General features: G+C 39.5%; 1 long non-coding RNA gene across 1 annotated transcript in view; it reads left to right on the plus strand.

The window, feature by feature from the left end:
• The window catches only part of LOC125923039 (uncharacterized), a 183,021-nt gene that overhangs the window by 90,848 nt on the left and 74,974 nt on the right, over positions 1–17,199 (plus strand). The gene's annotated exons all lie outside the window — the stretch shown is intronic.

Genomic DNA, 17,199 nt, shown 5'->3' on the forward strand with positions numbered 1-17,199 from the left:
TTTCTTTCTTTCTTTCTTTCTTTCTTTCTTTCTTTCTTTCTTTCTTTTCTTTCTTTTTTTAAAGTTTACTTATATATTTTGAGAGAGAGAGAGTGGGGGAAGTGCAGAGAGAGAGGAAGAGAGAGAGAATCCCGGGCAGGCTCCACACTGTCAACACAGAGCCCAATGTGGGGCTCGAACCCATGAACCATGATATCATGACCTGAGCTGACGTCGGATGTTCAACCGACTGAGCCACCCAGGCACCCTCCTCTTTTTTATTTTTAAACTTTTATTTATTAGTTTAGTTTAGTTTAGTTTTGTTTTTTGTTTTGTTTTAGTAAGCTCTGCATCCATTGTGGAGCTTGAACTTAATGAACCTGAGATCAAGAGTTGCATGCTCTACTGACTGAGCCAGGTACCCCTGATTTAGGAAGCCTTTCTTGACATCTTCCTCTTCTTCCACTTTTCAAGTTTAACTGTCAGCTCCTGCTCTGCTACTCCAGTATTCCTGGATACATATCTATAATGTCACCTGTACTAGGCTGAATTATGGCTCCCAAAGATATCAGGTCCTAATTCCTGAAATACCTAAATGTTACCTTATTTGGAAAAAGGGTCTTTGCAGATATGCTTAAATTAAAGATCTGGAGATGGGACAATTATTTTGGATTATCCAGGTGGGCCCTAAATGCCATCACAAGTGTCCTCATAAGAGATAGGCACAGAGAGATTTGACACAAGCACAGAAGAGAAGGAAATACAAAGGTGGAACAGAGATTTCAAGATGTTTGCCTTGAACATTGGAGTGATGTGGCCATAAGCCAAGGAATGCCAGCAGCCATCAGAAGCTAAAAGACACAAGGGACTGGTTTTCCCCTAAAGTCTTGATTTCAGCCTAGTGAAACTGATTTCAGGCTTCTCAACTCCAGAAATGTGAGAGAATGAATATTCTAAGTATGCATGGAATGTACTTATACATATTTGTTGTTTATCTGAAATTCAAATTTAACTGGGTGGACCTCCTATATTTTATTTGGTAACCCTAGACAGAGATCACATCTTAATAATCTCTGTGTTGTTTAGCAGTATTTGGTAAAATGGATATTTGGTATAAATGATGTGATAATTTTGCAAATTTTGCAAATAGTTAAAAAGTGTTTTTACTATTGAGACTTCCAAATATATTCAAAAGCAGAGAGAATATTGTGGCAAAGCCCCATGGATCTATTACCTAGGTTCCATGGTCATCAATACATGTCTGATCTTAACAGTTAAAAAAATACTTTGGGGGCAGCTGGGTGGCTCAGTTGGTTGACTGTCTGATTATTTTTGCTTGTTTTTTAAAATTTTTAAAAATATTTACCCATTCTTTGAGAGAGAGAGACAGAGCCTGAGTGGGGGAGGGACAGAGAGATAGGGAGACACAGAATCCAAAGCAGGCTCCAGGCTCTGAGCTGTCAGCACAGAGCCTGATGCAGGGCTTGAACTCATGAACCTCTGAATAATATTGAATTGTGTGTTTATTCATTCATTTATAGACAGACGGTTAGGTTGTTTCCATATCTTGGCTACGGTGAATAATGCCACGTGACCATGGGAGTGCAGATATCTCTTTGAGGCACTGATTTCATTTTCTTAAGATACCCAGAAGTGAGATTGCAGGATCATACGATTGTTCTATTTTTAGTTTTTTGAGGAACCTCCATACTGTTTTCTATAATGGATGAACCAGTTTACATTCCTACCAACAGTGTACAAGAATTTCCTTTTCTCTACATCCTTGCCAATACTTGCTATCTCTTAAAAAAATATTTTTAATGTTTATTTAGTTTCAAGAGAAAGGGAGAGTGAGAGCGGGAGCAGGGAGGGGCAGAGAGAGAGGGAGACATAGAATCCAAACTCTGAGCACCAAGCTGTCAGCACAGAACCCAACGTGGGGCTCGAACTCACGAACCATGAGAGCATGACCTGAGCTGAAGTCAGACACTTAACTGCCCAGGTGCCCCCCAAAAGGTGAGTTTATTAAAGCAGAGGGAGGGAGGGAGACAGAGAGAGAGAGAGAGAGAGAGAGAGAGAGAGAGAGAGAGAGAAAATCTTAAACAGGCTCTATGTCCAGCATGGAGCTTGATGCAGGACTCAATCCCATGACCTGAGATCATGACCTGAGCCGAAACCAAGAGTCAGATACTTAAGTGACTGAGCCACCCAGGCGCTGCTGTGTAGTGTGAACATTTTAACAATATTAATTCTTACAGTTCATGAGTATGGAACATCTTTCCATTTAATTGTGTTCTTTTCAATTTCTGCCATCAGCGTATTATAGTTTTCAGTGTACAGGTGTTTTACTTCCTTGGTTAAATTTATTCCCAGGTATTTTTTTGATGCAATTGTAAGTGGGGTGGTGTTCTATCAGCAGTTGCAAAAATTTAGGGCTCCAGACAAGTAGACAAGCTCCTTTCTAGAAGATACCAGCCAGCTGTACTGAGGCAGATGGATGACGCGTAGATGGCCTTCCTTGGCTTACATTGCTGTCGTTCCCTGAGAGCACTTCGGTAGCCTCTAGATGGTGCCCAACCAGAAGGCTGCCCCTGGGGCCTACGCTCCAGGACTAGCACGCAGGCCTCTTTCACAGAAAGGCTAGGGGTATGTTTTAGCATGCTGTCCGTGCAGTGCCCTGGAGGTGGTAGCCTGCCAAGAACTGTTTTTCTAATTGTCAGTCTCATGGGACTCAGGAATGCAGCTCCCTCCCCCTTCCTCCACTGGCCACTAGAGCCAGGCAATCAAGAGGTCACCCCTCTGGAGCAGCCGACAAAACCAGGCACCAGTTGTACAAATGGTCAGCAGACACATATCACAGCTCCCCTCCAAGAGGCACTGGTTGTCTAGAGCATGGCAGAAGGAGAGTGTGAGGATAATGCCTGTGCTCTGAAGTCCCAGGAGAGGTTTACGGTCAGCCTTTAGATGTGTGTTTAATTAGAAGCCTGTTTCTCAGGCTGCAGCTCTGAGGAGAAGCTAATAGGTCTCTTTCGCAGAAACATCGAGCACCTGGGCCTGTTGTCTCTTGCTGAGCCCTGGGGGTGGTAGCTGTTTGAGTCCTTTCTCCATTGGTTGTAGGTCTGTGGGACCTGCGAATATAACCCTTGCTGGTCACTGGGACCGGGTGATGTAAAGGTGTCCCTTAAAAGCAACACCAATAATCATGAAACCACAAAGGTATAAGATCTATTCTGGAAGACACTAGTGAGGTGGAGTGAGGCAGAGGGAGCGTTGTAAAGATTGTCTTCATCAGCCTCTGTACTGTAAGCTGCTATGAATGTGCGGAACAAGAAGCCTGCCCCTCAGGTAAAAACTCTTGGACAAGAGATAGGCCTTTTTCACAGAAAGTCCAGGGGTATGTTTCGGTCTGCTATCTGTGCAGTGCCTTAGGGGTGGTAGTCTGTCAAGAGATGTCTTGGGTGGCTCAGTAGGTTAAGCGTTTGACTTTAGCTCAGGTCATGATCTCATGGTTTGTGAGTTCAAGCCCCACATCAGGCTCTGTGCTGACAGCTGGGAGCCTGAGCCTGCTTCGGATTCTGTATCTTCTTCTCTCTCTGCCCTGCCCCTGTTCGTGCACACACACTCAAAAATAAATAAACATAAAAAAAAAAAAAAGGAATGTCTCTTAGATTGTGACAGTCCCATGGGACCCAAGAATGTAAGTCTTTCTGGCTTCTGGAGCCCAGATCCTCAAGGGGGCGTTCCCTGGGTGGCAGCAGCAAAAACTGGGTCACCAGATGTAGAAACTGGAGCACCATAAATGTGTAGAAGCCACCCTCTGGGAGATACCGGTGTTCTGGAGTACAAGAGAGGGAGTGTGTGAAGATGACACTGGCTGGATTGAAGCAGAGGGAGAATGGCAGAGATGGCAGCCACCAATAAAAGGAAAAAGAAAAAGAAAGGAAAATAAAAAGAAAAAGAGAAAAAGGCATAGGGGAAAGAAAAAGAAAAAGGAAAGTGGGTGGAGAAAAAGGCGCTGTCTGGTGTTAGCAAGGCAAAGGGTGAGTGTCCAAGATGGTGCCTGCTGGCTAGAGCATAAAGATGGTTCCTGTGGGAAAGGGAGAAAAAAAAAAAAAAAAAAAAAAAAAGGGGGGTACCTACTGGTTTTAAAAGTGCAGTGTAAGAGCAGTAACAGCCTGCTACCCCCAGAGAATATCTTAGCTGGCCCCTGTCCCTCAGACCAATACTTTAAAATTAGGAAATGAGTTTCTTTCACATAAAGTCTGGGCATTTTTCAAAGGGCTGTTTCTTGGCCCTGGAGTGGGTGAGTCTGCACACAGGCCCTTTAAGAGTATTCCTCAGTTTGGCACACACAGACCCAGGATCTTATGGGCATAAGTCCCATGGACCTTCAAAGCCAAGTGTTTTGGGGGCTCATCTCTCAGGTGCTGGTCTTAAAAGTTGGGGTGTCTAATGTAGGGTAAAACCCTTCACTCTTTAGATAGAAGCTCCTGGTTTGAGTTCCCTCCTGACTGTGGGTTGTCTAACCAGGAGGTAGGGTTGCGTCTTAGACTTTCTTCCTTGTTATGCTTTCCCTCTCATTTGCCTGATGTGAAGGCACCGTTTATCAGTTTTATAGTCCTTTTTTTTTTCCCCAGAGAAAATTGTTCCATATATAGCTGTAGATTTGGTGAGTCTGCAAGAGGGGGTGAGTTCAGTATCTTCCTATCTTGCCATCTTGAACCAGAACCTCATTATAATTTCTTGTTGAAGAGACTGGGTCAATTTTCTGGTAGAATTCTACATTCTGGATTTATATGATTGTTTACTTACATTGAAATGCTGGTTTACTTTCCACTGTATTTCCTGTAAACTGGACTTTTTTTTTTAAGTTTATTTATTTTGAGAGGGAGCAAGAGAGCGAGCAGGGGAGAGGCAGAGAGAGAGAGAGAGAGAGAGAGAGAGAGAAAATCCCAAGCAGACTCTACACTGTCAGCACAGAGCCAGATGTAGGGCTCAAACTCACAAACCATTAGATCACAACCTAAGTGGGAGTTAGACACTTAACTGACTGAGCTACCCAGGCACTCCATGGACATTTCTATCTAAAGTTGTGACTACAGTCAGGTGTCGGGTAAAACTTGTCAAGACTATTTCATGAGTGATGCTGTGAACGTTATATTGTGTCATATCAGGAGTTGCATACTACCTACTTGTCTTTATGTTAACCTCCGTCATTAGATTCATTGTTACTGTGAAAAATGCCACATCACTCCATTGGGAAGTTATGAGTTTTCCCCTTGAGACAAGTAAATATTCTGTGTGGAGACAACCTGGCATCAGATTGTTATCCAGTCTTTGTCAACCTTATATTCAATTTTTTTTTTAAAGTAATGTCTAGGCCCAATCTGGGGCCTCAACTCATGGCCTCAAGATAGAGTCACATGTTCTCCTGACTAGAATCAGCCAGGTGCCCCATACACAACGCTTTTAGCACCCGTTGCTGACTCCTCCCTGAACCAGTTATTCCATTACAGATTGCAAAATGGTGATTTTTCCAATTCTGTCAATCCTTTTTCATTCATTAAGATTCTTCTATCAAGAAGAGCTTCTTCTCATCAACTGAAGCCAACTGTTCCTCTGATACAGAGTTTCATGTGGTAAAGAAATAGTACTTAAAATCTCTCTCTACAAATTTTCAAGTCAGAGAGCTGGTATGATGAATTGAACATCTTCTCAATTAGTGGCAAATGTGTTCTTTTTTCTTTTTGTGTTAAAGTATCATTAGGATTTTTATATATTCAAGTGGATTAATCATTATTTATTATTCTTTAGTATTCTTTATGAATCTGTCACAGATTGTATTCACCTAAGAATGCTATACCAATATATTTGGTCCTACATGTTCTTCTTCTTTTTTTAAATGTTTATTTTATTTATTTATTCTTCTTTAATTTTTTTTTAACATTTATTTATTTTTGAGAGACAGAAACAGAGCATGAGCGGGGGAGGGGCAGAGAGAGAGGGAGACACAGAATCCGAAGCAGGTTCCAGGCTCTGTGCTGACAGCTCAGAGTCCCAACGTGGGGCTCAAACTCACGAATTGTGAGATCATGACCTGAGCTGAAGTCGGACGCTTAACTGACTGAGCCACCCAGGATCCCCTATTTTATTTATTTTTGAGAGAGAGTGAGCACGTGCAGGGGAGTGGCAGAGAGGGAGAGAGGGAGAGAGAGAATCCCAAGTAGGCTCCGTGCTGTCAGTGCAGAGCCCCATGCAGGGCTCAAACTCACAAAGCACGAAATCATGACCTGAGCCGAAACCAAGAGTCAGATGCTCAACCGACTGAGCCACCCAGGCGCCCCCCACATGTTCTTCTTATAAAGTGATATTGACATTTCTCCATTGCTTCTGCCCAGCCCTCTCTAGGGATATGTGCCTTCAGTGAAATCCAACCACTCTGAAGCCCCCACACCAAAGAAGAGAAAGCATATGGAGAGACAACATAGAGATATAGGAGATGACTAGAGAGTCCTGATTGTTTCATCCCTTAGTTGTTCCAGGCCAGGCAACAAACATGTGAATGGATGGGTGAGCCTTCAGATTTCAGCCTTTAGCTTTTGAGATGATCAGTTGATGTGAGTGGAGTAGACACCAGTTGACCCACTGAACTCTGCCCACACTGAAAATTTGAGAGAACATGTATATTGTTTTAAGTAAAGTTTGGTGTGGCTTTTTGTGTAGCCACAGTAGCTAGATGAAGTTGGCCTGTAGGAGCCTCCCCAAATTGATTCCTACATTTTTTGACATGATGTTTATGCTCTTCTATAGTTTCTTTACTTCTGGCATAAAATAATGTCTTAAGCTCATGTTACACATGTTCTGCCTCAGATCTGAAATCAGCCTTTTCTCCAAAGAGTCTTGGTTCTTTTTAGTGGGAAAAGGTATTGAGGGTTCAAAATGGGAGCATTAAGAGAGTATTCAAAGGAGCAAATTTCAATAGAAAAATTACAAATTTGATGATAATAAAACATTTCAACATGTTTCCTGAAAGCAGAATTGAAAGACAAACTATGACGGTCAACAGAATGGACAAGAAAAGTAATACAATTCTAACAAAAGTAAAAACAACATGTAGAGTGTTGCCTCGCTGGCTCAGTTGGTAGAGCATGTGACTCTTGATCTCAGGCTTATGAGTTCACGCCTCATGTTAGGTTTAGAGATTACTTAAAAACAAAAGCAAAAACAAACAAAAAACATGAATAAGCCATTCTCAAAAGGTAGAATACCTATGGATAGTAAATACTGAATCATGTTCAACTTCCTTTTACTAAAAAAATTGAATATATACTATTTTTTCTTTATCAAATTAGATTTTCCTTAGAAGAAATAAGCTTCAACATGAATGTAGTAAAAATGTAGAAAAAAATGTGATCTTGTACACATTGGTAGAAATGACACTTGATATTTGGCTTTCTGCTAAGTAATTGGGCAATATGAATTATGCTATAATATTAAAAAGTTGCAACCATTCTTACTAGTTAGGATAGAGCCTATGATACTGTGACAAAGAGGCACCAAATGAGGTCTCTTGAAATTAAAAAAAAAAAAAGATTCTCTCCTACAACAGGTTGAGAGTGAGTAGTCCAGGTTGGAAGGGCAGCTCTGCTTTCTGTGGTCATTTTGGTACCTAGTTCTCTTCATTCCCTTGCTCTGTCGTTTCCTAAGTGTTAAAGCTGTGTGGTTCAAACTAGGTCACAGGCAAGTCCGGGTTCCAGGTTGTATGAAGAGGAGAGAAAGAAGTCCAGGACAGGCATTATTCTCTTAAGGGAGAGAGGCAGAATTCTGCTAACAAGGCCCCACTTAGCTGGAAGGGAGCTGGGAGCTGCGGTGTTTAGACAGGAACTGTTTATCTAGCTTGAACCCTGTCACTTCGGAAGAGACCACATCCTTTGATTCAATAATTTCCATTTCTGCTAATCTATTTTAATGAAATAAATCAATTACAGAAAATGTGTTAACTGCTTAACAATTACTCCGCCAAGGAGAATAATGTTCAGTTATGTACTCGAGAGGAAAATCACTTGAGAAACATCTTATACATATTACTGGAACATTTTAGAGGCCATGGCAAGGAATTAAACGAGGTGGAAACCAGTGGAGGGTTTTGAGTAAAAGAGTGATTCAGTTTAAGAATATTTTGCTTGCTGTTTGGAGGACAGGGTGGAAGCAGTTGCCAGAATCTAGGAGACACATGACGATGGTAGTTTGAACTAGGGTTTTAGCAGTGTTAGTGATAGCCAATCGAATATTAAACTTTTATTAGCTGTGTAGATTTTGGAAGGAGCATTTTGTCCGTGAGGCCAAATTTCACACTTTAGTTTGCCCACATAATTAGAGATAGTGGCAAAAGATCACTAGGTACAGACACATATCTAGAGTGTTATTTTAAAATGTTCAAAATTAATTATTTTTATAAAGTTAAAGGTAAGAAAAATGCCAAGAAACTCTAAACAGAAAGATATTTCTCAAGCAAAAAGTATCACTTTCATTTGTTTATATCTTAGTTTATTAATATGCTCTTTCCCACAGAATAATAACAAAATAATGATAAACAAGGTTTTCATTATTTTGTCTTTGTTCCTTACGTTTAAAGTGGATTTCAATATTTTTGTATGTATTTACTAAAGCTACAACATCAATATTTAAACAGTATCTACATATCCTCTTTGTTATGGGGATAATTGAATAATCTATTAAGCTATATGATTATTAATATAATAACCTATTTGTCACCATATATATATACATATATACACATATGTATATGTGTGTGTGTGTGTGTGTGTGTGTGTGTGTATATATATATATATATATATATAATATTTAAATCTTCTGCTTGTTTTGTATCAAGTTTTTGATATTTTCTCCTGAGAAGGTGACCAGGTTGCTTGTGACTATGGAATTCAATATGTGATTCCATGAGGCAGCTAATTTCCATTTGATTTCTATTGGGAATAAGCCATATAAACAATAAAACTGTTTGAGTCAATTAATTTATTCTCACTACTTGTTGAACACCTATGATGTTTAACACCTGTTTACACTGTGTCACTGTAAATAATACCAAGGTGCATGTAGAGACCTCCTGTTTCTACATAAATATCTGAAATACAGTTGATAAACCAAATTCACAGGAAGTAATACAGTTAAATTAGACAAAGAAAGTGAATTCTCCTCTTGACCAGGGAAGAAGTATGTTTCTGGTTACTGCTGCCTTACTTGGCTATGATTTTGCTTCATAAAAGCTTAATAATTGTTGTTATTCTTACCTTAAATGTTACATTTATTGCCATTTATTATAATGAAACCGAGATGAAACATAGTTTTATTACTAGCCTTCAGATTCAGTATTAGACACAAAACATGTTATAAGGAGCCTTGAGAGAGCCATTATTTCTTTGACTTATCACAGAAATAGAATTAGAAACCCTGTGCCAAATAAAAAGAAATCTTATTTGAAGATTCAAATACCCTGCCCCTAAATCTACTAACCCCCTTTGTAGTAGGTGCTTAGTAGGTGATCAATAAATGGTTATTGAATGAATGAATGCAAGGATGAATCGATGATTCTGAATTTCTACTTACCTAAGTCTGTAAGTCTATTTCTGTTGGACTGTATGTGAGCAGTTATTGCACATGGCACTGAATCTAGTGGTTACCTCCCTGAGAAATTCCATGAAAGAAAACCAGTAGTGACTAGCTTAAATAAAATTCACACACAACCCACCAATATTTTAGGACATGTACACATATATATCTACTGAAAGGTGGGGGGGGGGGAGGTGGTAGTGATTTGTAGATGAAATTACTCCCATGGTTCTTGGCATCTTGGTGGTAGCTCATTTTTCACCTTCTCTGAACTAGGTGTGGAACTTCAGTTACTTCCCATATATCTGCTAAGTTCTGGCTGCAAACACATCCCGGTGCTTTTCTTGCTTGTTTCTTCCTTGTGTTAGAAACAGAAGGAATCAGGCAAAAAAAAAATTTTTTTTGTGAGAAAACAATTCCTTACTCTGTACCACCTGCTTAAATGTAAGCCAAAGGCACCCAAATGATGCAGCCCACGAGTGTAGAAGAGGCTGGCGGGCGGCTGTCACGTCTGGCTGATCTGATGTCAGAGCGGATCATGTGGTGCTCCGTGGGCCGCTGGGACTGGCCCGCCGAAAGCACATGGATTACCGTCTGAGGCTGTAATGGGAAAGTCGGCTCCGGGGCTGCTGTCTCATAGACACCAGCCTGCAGGGAAGCTGGGGGCTCTCCGGTTTGCCCTGCTCTGGGGCCCCTCCTGCTGTGTGACTCACAGTTACATTGCACAGAGAAGCTCCTGCTCCCAGTAAGTACTTAAAGAAGGTTTTTATTCAGAGCATTCTGGAAGCGGGGAGGAAGTGTTGGTGTTGATGGGGGTTACTGGAAGCCCTTTGTAGAACACTCTCCCAGGATCTGGGCTGGGCAGAGCGCCTTTCCATGCCATCCTGGAGTTGATAGGCAGCGCTGATGTGCAAATGTCCCCCAGCCCTGATTTCGGTTTGTTCTCCACGGTGATGTGTTTTTCTGAATTGCATTTTCTATTTTTGTAATTGTGGGGTAGATTTGTTAGATGTGGTTCGATTGAATTGATTTCAGATTCTCACACCCCTGAGTGGTCCTGGTGTTCTCTGTATGGTAAACAGGGAGAGGGGAAAGAGGGTGGTGTCTCTCTTGGTCAGAAGCACTGTTTATGTTAAGATACTGGCTGTGTCTGTGCCGGAGAAATATTTAGTGGTTGCCCCCTCTTTTTTGGCTTTGGGTAAGTAGGTGATGGGAAAGAAAGCAGGGTGAACCAGCAGTGAGGAGCATGTAGATTTGAGGAATTACTGGTAAACTGAAATGCTGTTAGTATATTGCTTTTTAATGGTCAATTTTATATGAGGGAGTGTCAGCTGGCAGCACAGGTGCCAGTAATGGAAGAATGATGGAGTTCTCTCTCCCTTTTCCCAGCAAGCAAATTGTTTTTACTGCTTGCAAAGCCCCGTTAAAGAGTGGTGAGAAGTGCAAGCAGTGCAGATTTCTAAGCACTGTTTTTTGTTGTTTTGCTGGTAACAAGCATCACATTCCCACACTCATGGATCAGGAGAGATCCTTACCTCTGTAATGTTTAGGTGTGGCCTTTTTGGAGAGCAAGGGAATATACTCAGTAACATCTTATTGTTCCTTCTGGCCATGTAACACTAAATTTGTTTTAGAGACTGAAAATAAGTCTCTTGCAAGGGGCTACAAAAGGAAACTTAGGGGAAGAGATTGTTTATTTGCCTGGGCGCTTTTCTATGAACACTTGACAGAGTTTTAGGTCAAGGTGTGGGATGTCCACTTGAAAGACATGAACAAATAATTATTTAGGCTATGTCTTTAAGCATTGGGAAATATTTATTCTTTTTGTTTGTTTGTTTGTTTGGGTTTTAGGAATAACCCTAGTCTTTTCTTTGAGTCTCTGCATTAACTGTAGGTGTTGGGGTCAAAGCCTGATTCTAGAAACATTTAGGTATCGAAGAAACTTTTGGGTGGGAAAGACAGTGGGATGGGAGCAAAGCAAGTATGCTTAGATGCGATCCATTCTTTTTTGTAGGCTTTTGCAATAGATGATTTAAGTCACAGAACATCAAACAACAGACGAGAGCTTGCCCCACCCATAGTGTTGTGAACATGGATTATTCATTCACTTGCCATTTTATTCCAATGAACTGCATAAGCACTAAGTGCAGAGAGGGTTCTAATTCATCGTTTGAGCCCTGTGGAAGCAGAGTACAAGCCAAATAAAATGAAGCTGTAGAAAAATGAAGCATCTCTCTTTCCTGCCCCACCCCATCTTGTTCTCCCTCCATATTGTTGAGTGAAGCTAGATTTATTCTGGAAAGGGTCCTTATTACTGCTTGTAATTTCGTTAGCCATTTCAGAAGAGGGGACAAAAGGCATAGGATATGCAGCTGGTACTTGCTGGAGGAGAGTAGGTGAGCATAGTGTGAGAAATATTTTCAGAAGTACTCTTACTGACCCAGCCCTAGACCACACCCCCTTTTTTGGCTACCTGCCAAATACTGTATCTCTGTCTAGGGAAGCCCGATGAACTGATGCCCATGCTTTGGCCCATCGATTCTTTGGTGATAAAACTGAGGAGCCCTCATCTCTGCAAGGACACACTAATCTGCTTCTCAGGGTAGAGATGCCAGTTTATGGGTGTTTTAGAATTTCTTTTCTTCAAAAATTAATATACTCTTATGAAAAGAAATGGAAGAAAATGACTCATTTCCCCATCTCACTCACAAAAGCTTTGCTTAATGCCTCTGTTTCCTTGTCTTCATTGTCATTTTTGGCAGACTGTGATTAATGCACAGGGGCTATCTACACCCCAGATTTCTACTTTTCAGGGAAGGCATATGCAGTTAGGGACTTAGAAGTAGAACAGACCCTCAGGACTGACAGTCCATCTGCTTATTTTACAGAAGGCAAAGTGGCCCGAGTCATACATGTGATGAGTGACAGAATCAGGACGAGAACCCCACTCTCCTGACTCAGTGTACCTTTCACAATCACCTAACTTAAGGAGAAAGCATTTTTCTATAATTTTTTTTTCCAATTTTAGGTGATTTTTCATTTTATTTAGCTGTGGTACTACTAGTAAAATCACTACAATTTTGCATTTCTTTCCTAAGAATATCTTGGAATATGTTGGAACATCCTTTGAAAGAAAATTAAGTTTTATTTTGTTAGGGGAGTAGCATGTTCTTTGTGGGTCATGTGATGGAGATCTCGAATACCTGATTATTGGTTTTCCAATCTTGCCTTCCTGGGAATGTGGACCATCTTAATTAGTAAAGTGATCATTATTCAATCATTGTTCAGTTATGGCAAACAAATACCACAGTAGCATTGAGAAGCTTCTTCCCATTTGGGTAGTTTTCTTTTTCTTTTATTTTTTTCTTTTTATTTTTTTATAAGATTTTATTTTTAAGTAATCTCTACATCCAACCTGGGGCTTGAACTTACAACCCTGAGATTAAGAGTGGCATACTCTACCTACTGAGCCAGCCAGGTACCCCTGGGTCATTGTCTGAGTCATATTAATATTCTTTCTTTACATAGGCCCTATTCATGGGGACATATTTAAACCATTTAAGAGATATTTAGGGCTGCCGAGGTGGCTCAGTTGGTTAGGCATCCGACTCTTGATTTCAGCTCAGGTCATGATCTCATGGTTTGTGAGATTGAGCCCCGCATCAGGCTCCATGCTGGCAACACAGAGTCTGCTTGGGATTCTGTCTCTTCCTCTCTCTCTGCCCCGCCCCAGCTCACTCTCTCTCTCTCTCTCTCTGAAAATAGATAAATAAACTTAAAAAAAAAAAAAAACATTTAAGAAGAGATGTTTAAAATAAATTTTCAGCTTAACTTACTCTCTTTAGATTGCTGCTAGACATAAAAGAGATTAAAAAAATACTTATTGATTGAGTGAATATACAGGGCATTACAATGCCTACTGATGAGTGTATTGAGATTTAAAAGGTAACACAATGTTATGCTTTCCTATAATGGAATTAGAATATCCATCTGTTAATTATTCAGTCTAATTTTGATCAGGGTGAGATTCACATATTTGTTTGAAATCAAAATAAGCAAGAATAAATGTCACATGTAATTCATGCTATTTGTAAAAGCAATAAACATAATTAGACTGGGTGTTATTTAATTACATTTTTTAGAAACCTTGCCTATAATACAGAGGATCTCTGATTATATCCTTAATGTGTAATAATCAGTTTCTACTGGTCTAGTGAGGGCATCTTTTCAATTTAGACATTATACTATAGTGATATATTGGAAGAAATTAGTTCTGGTGGCTTTGAGTGGTTTCAACAAGAATAATTGGAACACTGTTCCAAAGAGCCTGCACTCTCTAGCTCCAAAACAAATGGCTGCATGTGTGACATTTCTAAATGGTGACATCTTCAAGGAGCCCTCTAGCTGATTTCTTATTTTAAGTTTCAGGTTATGGTGGGCAAAAAGAAAACAGAAAAGAGAAATTGTTAATATTTCTAATATGGAGAGACAAGGGCTTCAATAAAAGGTATTACTTATTTAAAAAAGATATAACTAAGAGGAAATGCAAAAACAAGGGCCAGAGGAGCCTCAATACAGTGAATGGCTGCTGTCCGTGTTGTAAATTTCACTTTTTAAGGCCTTGGATGCCTTTAACTGGTTCCATTTAGGCAGAAAGCACAAGCGAATATCTCTTGTTGTAAACAAAGCAACAGATTTAAGTTAATGCTAATGTGTTCACGGCCAGAGCCAAAAGCTTTTCAGGGTTATTACAACACACTGGGCTCTTAGCCCATCCATCTAAATGTCTAAAGTAGACTAAAGTTATGGATCAGCCCATTGTATACACCATCCCACATGAGAGCCAGATGCTACTGTTTACTGTGCTAGTAACTTTGCCAGCTTCAATGTGAAATCTGAGATTACTGTTTGGGGTCAATGGAAGTTATAGATTGATTTCTTTGATCATGAATTTAAGCTCCTACACTCCAGTCTGTTTTGATTAATGCTGATTTTTTAGAACGATCTCTTAAAGTTAATTTACACCCAACTGTCTAAATTGTTTAGATGGAGGGCTTCCTCATGAAAACTGTGTTTATTTATTATCTTTTGGGTCTTTGGGTTTGATGTAGGTCTTCAGCATATTTTTTGTCTTTTGTCTTGAGCATGGAAAAGAAGTTATGAAGATCTATTGCACAGCACTGTACTTGAAAAGAGCACTACAACACAACTTTTGAGGCGATTTGGTAGAAAAATAGTTCTATATTTCCTAAATATAATGATTTAGGAAAAGATTATCTGCTGCCATCAGTCAAAAAGAAAATTCAATCATTCAAGACCCAGTACTGGGTTTTGATGACATTGTTAAATCTTTATTCCTTAATCTTAATCTTAATTTGATTTGTACCTTATGTATCAGATTAAACTGGGTTTTGAGGAAGTATCATAAGTAATAACAATAACAATGACGATAGCAGCTGCCATATGCCGAGCACTTCCCATTTGCCAGACCATTTCCTAACCTTTCATTTATTTATGGACATTTCACAGATGGTAAGGTGAACTTGCACTAAAGCACTTGACTTGTCAGCTCAGATTCCAACCAGGTCTTTCTAAGTCTAAGGCTCTATCTCTTTTAACTGATGCTATTGTTTCAAGTATAGATTTCTGTAGAGTTGTGTACACAAACATGAAGATTGTGATAAGACCTATTTGTTTATATATATAATACAGATGTGGGGAGGGGAGTGTTGACTTATAGCTGAGGAGAGAATGCCTTTATTTTGGATAAGATTCCATTATGTTAATAAATTGTGATGTGATATGATTAAAAGATATGGGAAATGTTTAGGAGTAATAGTTACCTGCTTATTAGTTCTACCAGGAGTATTTAGAAGACAGTCCCCATAACAAGGTCCTAATAGATACCATAATTTGACAAAATTTTGTTTTATTTTTTTAAATGGAATAAACATATTCTCTTATTTATTTATTTATTTATTTATTTATTTATTTATAATTTATCATCAAATTAGTTTCCATACAAAATTTTGTTTTATAAGACCTTATTCTTAAAAGCATAGTTCTTTCAGCTTTATCCAAAACATGGTAGCTTTATAACCAATTTAACTCACAGCGAAATGATTTATGGACTCTGTAAAGGTAATGCCCTAATAAAAATATCTCACAAGGAAACAACAGACGTTGGTGAGGATGTGGAGAAAGGGGAACACTCTTGCACTGTTGGTGGGAATGCATACTGGTGCAGCCTGGAAAACAGCATGGAGATTCCTCAAAAAATTAAAAATAGAATTACCCTACAACCCAGCAATGTCACTACTAGAAATTTATCCAAAGGATACGGGAGTGCTGATTCATAGGGGCACATGTACCCCAATGTTTATAGCAGTGCTATTGACAATAGCCAAATTATGGAAAGAGCCCACATGTCCATCAACTGATGAATGGATAAGGAAGAGGTAGTATATATATACAATGGAATACTACTTCGGCAATGAGAAAGAATGAAATATTGCCACTTGCAACAATGTGGATGGAACTGGAGGGTATTATGCTAAGTGAAATAAGTCAGTCAGAGAAAGACAGATATCATATGTTTTCATTCATATGTGGAACTTGAGAAACTTAACAGAAGACCATGGGGGAAGGGAAGGGGAAAAAACAGACAGGGAGGCAAACCATAAGATAGTTTTAAATACAGAGAACAATCTGAGGGTTGATGGGGAGGTGAGGCAGGGAGGAAAATGGGTGATGGGCATTGAGGAGGGCACTTGTTGGGATGAACACTGGGTGTTGGGTGTAAGCGATGAATCATGGGAATCTACTCCTTAAGCCAAGAGCACACTGTGCACTGTGCGTTAGTTAACTTGACAATAAATTATATTAAAAAATTTTTTAAAAATATATATCACAGAACAATATTACTGGAAGTCTGAAAAAGCATGTTATCATATTTATTACATTTTCTTCCTTTTGCCAATCAGTTCACATTTCCTAACTTGGGTAGTGAATTGCCCACTTACCTTAGGCTTCTTTAAGTTCCTTGAGAGAAGGGCTGTTTTACCTTTGTCTTCCCAGAGCTGGGCACAGTGACTCGTATAGGATGTTGTTTATTCACAAAATTGCCATCCACCATGAGGCCCACCTCTCTAAAGGTGTAGGTTTTGTGGTCGAAACTCAAAGTAGGATTTCTTTGACATTTTAAGAGAACACATTGTGGAAAAACAGAACTAAAACCAGAAAACAAAATGTAAGTAATCCAGACTGAACTGCTTATGTCTTGTTTTTTCGCAAAACAATTTCACAGATCCTTTCATGCTAGCCATTCAGAATATCCGTTGTTGTGGTTCCTGTTTGTGACATGTAAAAGTATACCCTTGAGTGTGGTTTTCAAGTGCTAAAGAAAAAATAGGCTCCACAAGTTTCATATGATTAGATCTTTTCTCATCTTGATGTTGGAACATCAATGCTGCAATTCATAACTTTTCCTCATATCTTAATATCATTGGGTTTTATACTAAAGGGAACATTAAACCATCCTAAATGAAGAATGAAGCTGGGTTGAAAGTAGATTTTACATCATTTTACTGT

The sequence above is a fragment of the Panthera uncia genome, chromosome B1, assembly GCF_023721935.1.
Source record: "Panthera uncia isolate 11264 chromosome B1, Puncia_PCG_1.0, whole genome shotgun sequence".
Taxonomy (NCBI): domain Eukaryota; kingdom Metazoa; phylum Chordata; class Mammalia; order Carnivora; family Felidae; genus Panthera; species Panthera uncia.